General features: G+C 39.1%; 1 protein-coding gene across 3 annotated transcripts in view; it reads left to right on the forward strand.

The window, feature by feature from the left end:
* UST (uronyl 2-sulfotransferase) overlaps positions 1-12,318 on the forward strand; it is a 189,259-nt gene that overhangs the window by 138,925 nt on the left and 38,016 nt on the right. The gene's annotated exons all lie outside the window — the stretch shown is intronic.

A 12,318-nucleotide genomic window follows, 5' to 3' on the forward strand; every position in this document is an offset into this window, starting at 1 on the left:
TGTCCTGTCCAAAGTAATAAATACCTCCTAACTTGATAGCCACAACTGCTTTTGCCAAGACATCAATAGTGGGGGGAGGATAGTGAGGTAGATTGGTAGGTAACTTTGTTTACTACGTTTCTTTGCTGTCATGCTAAAATCTCACTGTTCTGCCTTTTGTTTTTTTCACCAGCATTGGAGCAGATAGGGTGCAACTGCAGAACCTTGGACTGATTTTACTTTAGAATTTGAAAGTATTCCTTTGCAATGTGAAAGGCCCAAAATAGTTATGGATTAACTTTATGTGCAAAACCTCTCCTCACTCTCAGGAGCACAACTGAAGGAAAAACTTCGGAAGGTCAGAACTGTTAATTTTTGCAGGTTATAGCTCACTTCCATGGCTAAGTTGGTAGTCAGAAAGTAGAGAACACTTATGCAGCTTAATTTCAAGTGGGCACATATCAGTTTTGTATCTTTACTGTTTTATAAGGACAGATGATGCGCAAAATACACAGTGGAACATGGAGTTTTCTTTTGCTTTTTCAACTTCTCTGTCAGGGAGTAAGAGTTAACAGCACCTAATGTAAAAGAATAAAGAATTAAATGTTTTTCATCACCTCAAAGGCTCTTCTTTCCTTACCCCTCATTCTCTGCCATCACTTTTTTAGCTGTACTCCTCCTAGTCTTCCTGATACCTTTAGTACTAAGTTCTTTAGGCAGCCTTTCTGCCATTCTGTTTTTAGAGTGCTTCAGCATTAACGATGCGGATGCTGTGCATCTGGAAATGTTCAGGAATTGATAGTCATTGCTAGAAAAGTTGTTGTGATATGGGAAAATCAAAGGGAAGGTAGGAAGAATACCACTGTTTTTTCCCTCCAAGAAATGGGAGGAAAATCTTTGCAGGCATGACTTCTAAGAACAAAAATGCTGGATAAGGAACACTGAAAGAAATCTTATGGAAGAGACAGTGCTTCTTATGCAGCGTCTCTAAACAGTCATCATCTTATATTCTGCCTTTGTTCAGTACAAAATGAAAAGAAATTAAGAAAAAGAACAAGCAATCTGCAGCTTTTAAATTCTGCCTACTTCTAATGAGCCATACTTGCTGGAGAGGGCAGAGCTGGGAATGGTAAGTGGAAAGGAAAGTGGACATTTTCTCATCTCTTGTACATAAATGCACAAACTTTCCCTCATGTACAAACATCTTTGTTCCTGATGTGAGAAGAAAAGCAGCTTGGATGAGATCAAATTTAAATTCTCAAATTCTTTGCATCACTTCTTTGCATCTATGACTTTCTTAAAAGAGAACTTGGGAAAATTTGAAAGCTTCAGAGACTTCTTTTGCCTTCCTCTGTAAAACAGCTTTGTGCTTTCCCTAAAATGATTTTAGGGAGAAACTCTGAAGAGCAATCACTCTGTGTGAAAGTTTTCTGTAGAAAAGGAAAGTTCTAAACTGTGCATGGAAGTAAACTATGAAGTTGGCCTTGGGAAACAGCTAACTGTATAATGCTTTGATGGCACATTCCCATCCATTATGTGAAAGACAATAATTGTATGTGTGACTTAAAAAGTTTTGTCCAGAAGGTGGTGTAATCTCCCTGCTTTTTTCAGACTTTGAGAGAAGTTGAATACTGTGCCAATGGTAATAGCACATGTGAGTTTACATACTGCCTGAGTGGTGGTTTCTTCTTTATCACCTAACATCCTGTTCTGAAAACAGAAAATACAAATAGGAAAGTGAACAAGCTATTTATGTCTTCTCTCTCTGAACTTTCAAAATTATCCAGAAGAATGCTTTAAAACAGTGAGTATGTGAAAACAGGCAGTTTATACTCTATGGAGAGTGTTTAATTATATTGTTATTTGCTGTATTATGAAACAAATTCCCTTTTCTTTGTGTGCAAGCAAGATGGGGAAGGGAAGGAGTAACAGCACATGTCCCCAGAGGATGTTTATTCACCATTTTGTCAATAGCACCTAGGACAGTCTACACAAAAAATGTGTTTCTTGGCTTGTTTCATAAAGCTGAAGATAGTGTCAAAAGCTGTAAATATGTTATTTAACTCTTCAGCCATGAAAATAAGTTTTAGATTGAAGGAACAAAGACAAACTGCCTGATCTTGGGATGCCTTGAAGATAGTGGATGCAGCAATCAGTGGTAAGCACAATCAGTGGAAATACTCTTTCCAATTCCGTAATAGGAAAATATGTTGTTTTCTGACTTTTAGAGGATTCAAATCCCTTTGTGAATAAACTGAGCTGTTTTAAGAATAGGAACTCTTGGAAGGATTTGAGTACTTCTGAGCTTTCTCATGGCTCTCTTTTTCAAGAGAGCCTCTAGATATTTTGAAGATTCATCTCAGAATCTCAACTTCTCTATGGCAAGCTCTGCAGGAAAGATTGGCAGCTCATAACAGCTGCAGTTTTTTTATTCTCCTCGGGGAGGTGGGGCCATCACAGAACATGTTTGTATTACACAGGGGACATAACTGTGGCACCAAAAGATTTATCCAGGATAGTTTAAATCTCATTTTTAAGACATTCGGCAATACTGAAGTTGTGGCAAGAGAATTTGGCAAGGCTTTCCAAGCCCACAGGGAGCTTGTAGGAATCCCAAGAACAAGTCTGCTGTGTTTACTGTTGCCTGCTAACATGTCCTTATTAGATTGGAGGTGGTGCATATGCGCATGGTTATGCGGCAGAACATTTGTCTGTAAGCGCATCTTCTCTCCCAAAATAAATGATGCTTTTTGAGAAAAAAAGTGAGGTACCTGAGAGCCTGACATGACTAGGGCTCTCATCCAGGGTAAATCTGCTCCCTGAGTTTAAGGTACAGGGAAGTAAAATACAGGTCTACCTGCCAAAATTATTGCTGTGGTTCTCCTTTCTCCTGAAGTGAAGATGTAATGGAAGGTGAAGTCCCTGTTCCCTTGGATCATCTTCTGAAAAACCTCGATCAAATGTTGCATGTCTGCTGAAGTTCTTGGTCATGTGAGCTCATAGACAAGCTGTGACAGCCTTATTGTATTGTATTGTAGAGATATGCTAAGTATTACATAGAATTACGGAAAAATTCCTTTTTTTGTGGGCTACAATGCATTTTAGTTTGCATTAATACTGCTGCCTTGCGCACTAAGTTGAGTTCTAGCAGAAAAGAATTTCTTGAGAGACTGCATCCAATTTCTTGGCATGCTTGTGATTGTTAGTTCTCTCTGATTGTTAGTTCTCTCTGAAAACTCTTTGTTTCTTTGTCATTGTCTTCCTTTGCTGCACAGTCCTCGTTGGATGGTGTTTTCAGCTTTTTGAATATGTGGTTCTTTATGAACCTCTGTATTTACCAAGCCCATACATCTCTTGTGTTTGGAATTCCAGGTTGTGCTTTGCAGTCTGCAATCTTTTGCTTGTCCCTCCCCATCACCTTTTTCATAATGGTTATCAGTTGGCAAAGTCAGAAGTCAAATGCTTTCTTTTTTTTGTATGCTCTTGTCCAAACCTCTCCACCATGAACAGAGTTCTCCCTGTTAAATTTTCTGTAAAATATACTTATACTTGTAGTATTAGGAGGGCGAGACCACCTGCAGCTTCATCTTCATTGTGCAGAGCATTTCCAAAAGACTTCAGCCTCCAGATTCTGCAGTTCATTCCACATCTTCATGACTCTTGCATTGTTTCAATTTCCTTTTATCAGATGTATTGATGGGCTGTCTGGTTTTGGATTAAACCAACACAGATGTAATTTCATACTTTCTTGAAGTAAAAACAAAACGTATTTGTGGTCTAAATCACAAGGGGTGAGTCAGCCAAACCCTTGCATCCCATATGCCAAGAATTCATGTGCATTCTCTTGTGTCAGGAGATAATTTTGAAGAGTTGATGCTGGTATCTTTTAAGAAACTGTAATGTTTATCTAATGAGCATATCAGTCACTAAAGATGTTGAGGATTTGTAACAGTGCTCCTGCTATTCATCCAAGGTTAATTCCCTGATGCATCTTTACAGTGTTCCCTGCCCCTAGTATAACGAAATGAAAAATGGATAGGCAAGCAGCGTTGGTGGAGCTCTGGTACGCAGGGAAAGCTGCGTTCACGTACAGCATTAGCAATATCTTGTGAATAATCCAAGGTCACTGATGACAGAATGGCAGAATTTTTTCAATGGATGACAATTAAAGCTTGCAGTGATGGTTCATTCCTTCTTCACTAACTTACAAATAAAATCATAATGCTATTTTAATCAGTAAGATTCCACCTACACTTCTGTTATTATGTAGGCTTTAAAAGTAACATTTGAATTAAAAATGATAATAGTAACAATATCCAAATGGCTTCTTTAACAACTTTGACCTCTCTTCAGGCAGAGTAAGGCATAGTGGTCAGGGTGGGTGGCTGAATTTCAGTTAATAGGCCTGCTTCAGCTCCTGTACATTTTCACAGGTCTTCATTTCACCTACAGGAAAACAACCAAGTTGTCCAAGGCGGAATATGAAGAACTCTTGTTAGTAATGTGTCTATAACAACTCAGAATTTGGCATGATGATGATTCTGTGCCACAATATATGTTCAGGGCCATTGTTTGGAGAGAAATATGTTCGACTGAAAATTGAGCATATCTGACGTGGAAGAAACAGCAACAGTGTGGAGCAGACCCAAGCTGACTATTCAATCTGCTTTCGGGAGCATAATCCTATTTTCAGTGTTCACAGTAGGCTGCTGTAATTCACCTCTCAAACTAATTGTAAGTCCTGCCCATTGTAACAGCAGTAGAATAGGTTATATGTTAAATTGGTTGTTCTCATCCCCAAGACATCTTGTAAGAGCAATGTGAGTAGCATCAGAAAGTATCTTTGGTGGTTCTGAAATGTCTTGGAAAGTATAAAAGGTAAAGTAAATGTGAAAAAGAAATTTAATCAGCAAGATTTTGCCTGTATTTTTGTACAGTAAAGATGAGTAGCCATTCCTAGAGAATTATTTTGGGTTTTCATATAAACATGGCAAAAACAGTGATAAAAATGATTTGCTATAATAATTAAAATGCTGCAATACTTAAAATGAGGAAAATATGAAAGAGCATGAATTCTGACAGTGAAATTGTAGCGAGGCACTTTCTTGCATGCAGCTTGCTAAAGGCATTAAAGCTAATACCAAAAGTTATTTTCAGCCATGTCTGAACTAAATGATGTAAGCTGGGGAGGGAGGCAGTGGGTACTGGGAGAGGTGGCAATCAGGCACACTCGAGGAGGAAAAAGCTATAACAGAAAAGGTCACCGTTCCTACCTATCCTGTGGGTAAAGCAGATGGAAGGGTTAGTATGAAGAGGTTTAGAGCAAATCAATAAAGGATATGAAGTGGCAAGTGTCTGCTGAGTTGTGAGTTGTAACCCCTCCCCCACCTGTGTCCTGTGCATCTGTAAATAGATTATTTGCTCTCAGAGGACTCAGTGGTGGTCCTCCAGTCGTCTAAAGACCTCTAAGTCACCTTAAGACTTCTACAATTGCCATTTGGAAAAAAAAATAATAAAGGAAAAGAAATGGTTATTGATCCTTGGTTACAAAGTTATGCAAATTGAAAGTAAGGAAATGTGTTAGCAAAGTAGCTCTGGGCTGCTATACATGAGCTCTTTTGGTATGTCTCCCAGCCATCACTCCTGAGGGGATAATCTGCTCACTTTGAGCATAACTTTACACCATTCCTGTGTTCCTTCAGAGCCCCATTGCTGAAGGCTTTCTTGGAGTTTATGCTTCCAACTTCCTTTCCCAGCTGGAATTTCCCAGCCTTTTTGACCTATCCCTCTTAAAAATTTACTTTCCAAGAAGCTGTAGCAAGAGAAGAGGCTTTTACTAAATATGGCTTGGAAGATTCCTTTTTTTCTTCTTTTTCTCTGCTCTTGGAGCTGAATCACAGATTTATAAATGTAGAAGCAAAGAGCATCCTCTTCTCCACTGCTCTCTGGTCTCGTCTTCCCTCTCTCTCTCCATTCTTCTGAATTGCAATCTTATTGTATTCTTTAATTAGTGTGTTATTTCCACTTGGGCTGCTTTTTCTATCTGCAACATCTGCACAATGGTTACTGCACTTTAAAAATCTCATATTGTCAGTTGTACATATCTGTTTGGACTATGAATAAGTTTTCTGTTATTTGCAAATGCTATCTATAATATGGGTAACAGATTTGCTGCTGGGGCTGGATGTCGTTTCTCCTCAATTATGTTTCCTGCGTGGCAGTGTCAAGAGTGCTGCTGTCATAGCCAGTACTCACCAGGACTATCTTTGAAACTAATTTGCCACATTACTCCAAGGGTTACAGTGGTGATCTGAACAGCTACAGGTGAAGTAATCCCCTTTAACTATAATAAGAAATGGAACTCTTAGACAGCTGAGAAAAGTGAGTATGAGTCTTTTTAAAGAGACTTGAAAATCAGCTAGTTCCTTGAAGGAGTCAGCAAGTACATGGATATGAAATGGCACAAGTTTAATTTTCAGCAGGATCTCTGTCCAAAACCTCTTCAGAAACGTACGTTGTTCAGATATGATTAAAAAAAGTTTCCTGAAGGATAAAATTAGTTAAACTGGTAGGCATTAATTGTTTGGTAGTCTCCCCTTACTTCAAAAAGAGTGGTGGAGTCCTGCAGAAACCCTGCTCAAGTCTGGGAAAAATTTTCACTTAAAAGAAGAGAATGAGGTGAGAGAGGTCACTGCCAATATGAAATTACCAGGAAGCAACAAGAATAGCCCTGAAGTATTTTAGTAATTGTAACAAGGAAAGTAAGGTATGAAAATTCAGCTTATGTGCAGTTCAGGGAGTCTGACCTCAGCATGCAGAGCTGCAGTCTGCTCATCTTCTAGGTCCTGGTTTGTGTCCAGATCCTTAGAAAAGTGCACAGATTGTCAGATGGCTGGGTATTTTTTTTCTGAATAGGAAAGCAGTCTCCTACAGATTGCCCTAGCCACTGGACAGCAGCATTTCTAGGGCAAAGAAATTTTTATTTGAAGGGAGATCAAGCCATTTGATGTACTCAATTTATCGCTCAGTTTTTCCAGATGGTAGAAAATGGTGATTTAGGACAATTAAGCTAAATTCTGGCTAAGTCATAGGAGCATCTGAAGGGAAGACATTCACGTTTGAGGTGCAGCAGAGCAGGGAGCTCATACAGCTGTAGTTCTGATCTACCTTTAATTGTAGATATTTCAGGAGCATCTGCTCTGATTTATCAATCCCTTTTCAGGCCCATGTTCAGGCTAGACAAAAGATGTTGAAGATGACAGTGGAGCCTAACAAAGGCAGTTTTCTGTAGAAACACCAGGCCCCATTTTCCAGATAGACTTACCAGAGAAAGAAAGAAACTGTTGAGATGGGCTCTGGTTTTCTAGCAGTGAGCAGCAGCTGTTTTGGTAGCAGTAGCAGCAGCTCATATAACAAATGCTTCATGATGAATGCAAACAAAAGCCAGCCCTGAAATTCCAGCTCCACTGTGTACACATAAAATATAAAACCAGTTCAAAATAACATAACTACTCAACTTAAGGGATTTTTTTCCCCCTCTAAATAAAATCCATATGGGCATTAGTGTTTGGTCTGCTTGGTTCTCCAGGGCTCACCCAGAAAACAATTTTATCATGCAGACTGAGGGCAAAATGTGAGCATAAAAACAGACCAAGAAGAAAATATTTTTAAAAGAAGTGCACGTGCAAAGAGGTGTGTGGTTTGGGGGGAGGTTTGGAGAATACCAAACATGCTTACTCAAATGAAATTACTGCTGATGTTTGTGAGTTGGCTGAATTCACTTGCCTCCACAGTTGGTCTTGGAGGAATTCTTCTTGCACCTCCATGCAATTTGGTTTCTGAAGATGACTTGTGGTTTTAAAGGCATTTTCATGTCAGAAGAGTGTTTTGCCCTCTAGCACGAATGTCTTTCCAGGCAACTGGTGGGAGTATCTCTGGGGAACGTAAGTTGCTGCTGAGTGCATACTCAGGGGAAATGAGGGTACTGAAGAGAAAGAGAAGAATAATAATGGGACACTCAGGAGAAATAGAAGAGCTATACAGGGGGCAGTGCCTTAAATAGTCATCTTCCTCCAATTGCTCTGTTACAGCAAGTAAACCCAAGCATTTGTCCATCCTTCCCAGCTTTGCTGCTTGGTGAATGTCTGGAACAGCGTCTGTTGTCTGCCCACGTGTGTGCTCCTGCTCAGTTCTCAGGCCCTGAAATATTCCCTTTTCACAATCAATTTGCTTTCCCTATGGCTTTCTGTGGTTCCTCTGTTCTAGCTTCCCTGTAACTATTGGATTAACTCAGCTCTGTGTATCTGCCATGAGAAGAAACCTTATGTTCTGCCAGGTCAGTGATAAAACAATATATCCCGATCCTATGCCTTTTGTGGTATGATTCCATCTAATCTTCCGTGTAGTGAGAATGTTGAGTAGGTAATTACAGTGGTCTGTCTTCTTCCATAGCTTTTTCTCCTAATTGAGTTTTGAAGGTTATATGAATCTGCTGTGTTACCATGCAGTGTATCATTGTGCAATGAGTACATGTGTATCTCTAAATAATTGTGAGTACTGCATCTTTTGTGTTACAGATCATGCAAATGCAGGGCTTAGAACAAAGAATGCATGTTTGACTTTGTCTTTTCTGCTCCTGCTTTTTGACTGGTTTGACTCATTTACTAACAGTCCACTACATTACTGAATTTCTTGCTTTTCACAAAAAGAAAGGGAAACAAGGAGAGGGATAACAAGCACTAGAGAACCTAGCAAAAAAAGAACAGAGGGAGGTTATTTGTTTGATTCTAGCCATGAAGAAGTGATAGGCTATTCGGAACACAGTGCATCATGAGGAAAATGTGGCTGAGATGGGATTGATTTAAAAAACAAAAACAACAACAAAAAAAAAACCCTGGAAACAGTGGCCTTCTTCCTATACATTACGAGCTAGAGTTCGATTTCATGCAAGCAGTGGTAAAACTTCTTTTCAGTCACTTATTTAAATATATGCCTTCTATTTTCTTTCTATTTCCTTTACCTTTATTATACTCTTTAATTTAGCGTCCTGTTTCTCATTGCTTTTTATTTCTGATCTTTTTTCTTTTTTCTCTCTCTCCTCCCAGCTCCAGATCAGATCACTTTTCAGTATATAGTAAATATCAGCTGATGTCAGAAACTGTTTAGGTATCTCACAAGTTAGATTACCGCTTGAATAAAAAATTGATCACTGTCAATATGTCATTACTTCTGTGGTATTCATACAGCCATACTTAGACATTTAGACTTGTTTGCAGTACAAGATGGATATTTCTCTGTAAAACTATTGGTTTTCCCCAGACATTCAGATGCATTTTTCCAGACTGCTGGATATTCCTGTCCTTCTTCCAATAAGTAAAAAAAAAATCCCAGTGGCTTTTCTAACCCCATCACAAAATTAATGCCTCTTTTTATAGCTTTTGTATTAAATTGATCAGTTATTTTTGGCTTTTTTTAAAATCAATAAAGAGAAACATTGACTTTATGTGAGAGGAACATAGACTGAAGAGGCCTTGCTCTTTCATTACCTCTATAGAATACTGAGAGGGTAGCTCAGCTGTAGGTAGACATCTGACTTTGGTCAGATGAAGCTCACTTTCAGGGCTTGCAAATAACCATGTAGAATTTCCCAGCTTTCCCCTGATGTGACTGTCACAGAGATGTCTGGATTCCTACAGCACATGTTGCATGGTGGAGGGATTCCAGGGGTTCAGGAGGTAGGAATATTTCTCGTTTGTGCTGTTCGCTAGTGTAAGGTTGAGTGCAGATGGATGCTGTCAAGGAGATTGCATTTAGCAGTGCTTGTAGAAGCAAGTAAGAAGTGTGCATGTAAAAACAGTGTATGCCATGCCTTACTAGTGTTCTTCTTGCCTATCCAGTAGACCTGTACATCACTAAGTGCTATTTTGAGCTTTTGAGGGACAGGGGAAGATTGTCTGGGTAGGTTTTGGTTTTATTTCTGTTTTCTTTTGCTTTGTTTTTTTTCAGCACTTTGGTAGTATTTTTTGCTGGAGTGTTTCCAACAACAAAGTCTATGCCTTGGTTCCCTATGTGGCAAACAAATGAAGTAGAAACTCAAGATTCCTTTACCAAGAACAAAGCAGATGGATGAAGGTCTATTGCAGTAAAACGTTGAGAATTCCCTGCATGGAGACAAAAGCAGCTGCTAGAAGAGTGCCTAGAGAGAATGAAATGCAGAAAGCGGGAAACCTGAGGAAGGAGTTTGGGTAGTGAAACTGTGAAGGGATTGTGAAAAGGGCATGGCAGGGCCGGGCCAACTGGATGAGGAGATGATGATCAAACAAACTGCTCAACTATTTGGCAGCGAGGTGATTTCACCAGCTGCCTGCCCCCATGTTTTTGTCATGGTGTTTTTTTTGGATGAAGCCACATGTCAGGTGTGTCTTTGGTCTTGCCCTGTTCGCAACTCAGGTTTCACTGCTTGAGAAGGCTTCAGTTTGTTTTCCTGCATTGAATCCTAGTTCATAGGGACTATTGTTTGTCCAATTTCACTATAAAAGTATCAGGTAATAGTGATTGATGTCTTCCTTAGGGATATTGTTTCAGAATTTCTGGGTCTTTCAGGTGGATTTTGTTTGTTTGTTTGTTTTCTCTGAATTCTTACCTTAAGCATTCCCATTCTGAATTTAGCCCAGTCAGATGTAGTGGTAAGTTCTGAGTTCCCATGGTGCTGGTTAAGTACCGTTAAGGACAGAGTATAAGGTGGGAATCCTGGATGCCAAAGAACACTTTGAAGAAGTCGTGGTCTTTCCTGTTTTGAGCTACTTAATTTAGCTCATGATTCTGTGTGTTAAAGCAATTGATTTTCTCTACAAATCAGGTGAGATGCTTAATGCAAGAGAACATGCAATCTTTATAAGCCCAATGAAACAGATTTCTCTTGGTCAGATTATTTTGTTAATTTGAAAATGGCAAATTGATATTTCTGGTCAGCATGGTGAGAAAGGGTGAAGTGAATGCTATTTGTGTTCAAGCGCTTGACAGAAAGACATTATCCTGAATACCATCATGATATACGTGTATATACATCCTGATATACCAAGAACAGCTTCTGTGGGACTGCAAATCCCTTTACAATTGATCATTTCCAGCTCTTATAAGCTGAAGATAACAGGTATGAATTGCAGCTTGTACAACTTTACCTGTTTGGTGCAGCTATGCCAGTGCAGGTGGCTGACAGCAGGAAGCCTCTGTCTTCTTAAACATTTGTAAACAGCTTACCAAAATGTCAGCCCTGTTCATCTAGAATTTTTAATAACAGAACAGCAATGAAACTGAAAAGCATATTTTTATATATATTGAATTTCAGTATTTGCTTGGCGCTGCCTTCTGCTGCTTGTAGAGTATGGCTTGTGGTCCCCTGGCAGGTTCCAGTATTTTTTGCAGTTGCAGAATGCATTATTTAGCCTGTTTTAAGGACAGACTCAACACTTAGTGAAAAGTTCTGCGTTGAAGTGATAAAAGTTATTTTCCTTGGTGCATGTTTTTGCGCGCTTCTTGTAGAAATCAGTGGCTTGAGTTCTTGCTTAATTCAACTGTTTAATTCATAGGCTGTTTTCTGTTATTCTTCCAAACCACATCTGGGTGTACATCCCACTTGTTCAACAGATTTTATTTTAACAGAAATAAAAATTTAGAGCCTAGACGCTTTGTATCTCATGCACAGAAAGGGAAGAACTCCAAGACCCATACATCTTTGTATATGTATGTGCATGTGTGAGCAATTCTATGAAGAAAGGGCACATGATACATTCATATATTTTATTGGCAGTTGAAATGCCAGCCAAACATTTTGGTTTCAGAGTAGTGGCAGAACTTACACAGATTGCCATTAAAATCAAAGGAAGAATCTACTGCAGTTTTCGTAAGTCAGAGCAGTCAGACTACATAATTGAGGACAAAAGAAGTACAACAAAAGTGTTTTGATAAACAGATGTTGAACACTTTAAAGCGCTGAAACTCAGTTTAATTTTTCCCATGATACATAAATAGTCCTTTCACTTCCTTCAGCCTCGTGGTTTTTCATTTCCCGCTGTTACTCAGAGCAAATGAAAAAAAAATGTAGCTATGTTTATGAGGACTCTATATTTGTTCATTTAAGGGGTTTTCGTTTCTTCAATAAATGCACTTAACAAAATTAAATGCTCTAGGAATACGCCAGAAATGCCGTCAACCATTGTGGCAAGCAGATGGAGGAAATGTCAGCTGAACACGATGTGCCTGGGTTGCCATGTTTGTTCAGAGACTGATGGCAATAGCCACTGGCCATACCAGTGACAAATATTTTTAAGAGAGCTCGGA

The sequence above is a fragment of the Numida meleagris genome, chromosome 3, assembly GCF_002078875.1.
Source record: "Numida meleagris isolate 19003 breed g44 Domestic line chromosome 3, NumMel1.0, whole genome shotgun sequence".
Taxonomy (NCBI): Eukaryota; Metazoa; Chordata; class Aves; order Galliformes; family Numididae; genus Numida; species Numida meleagris.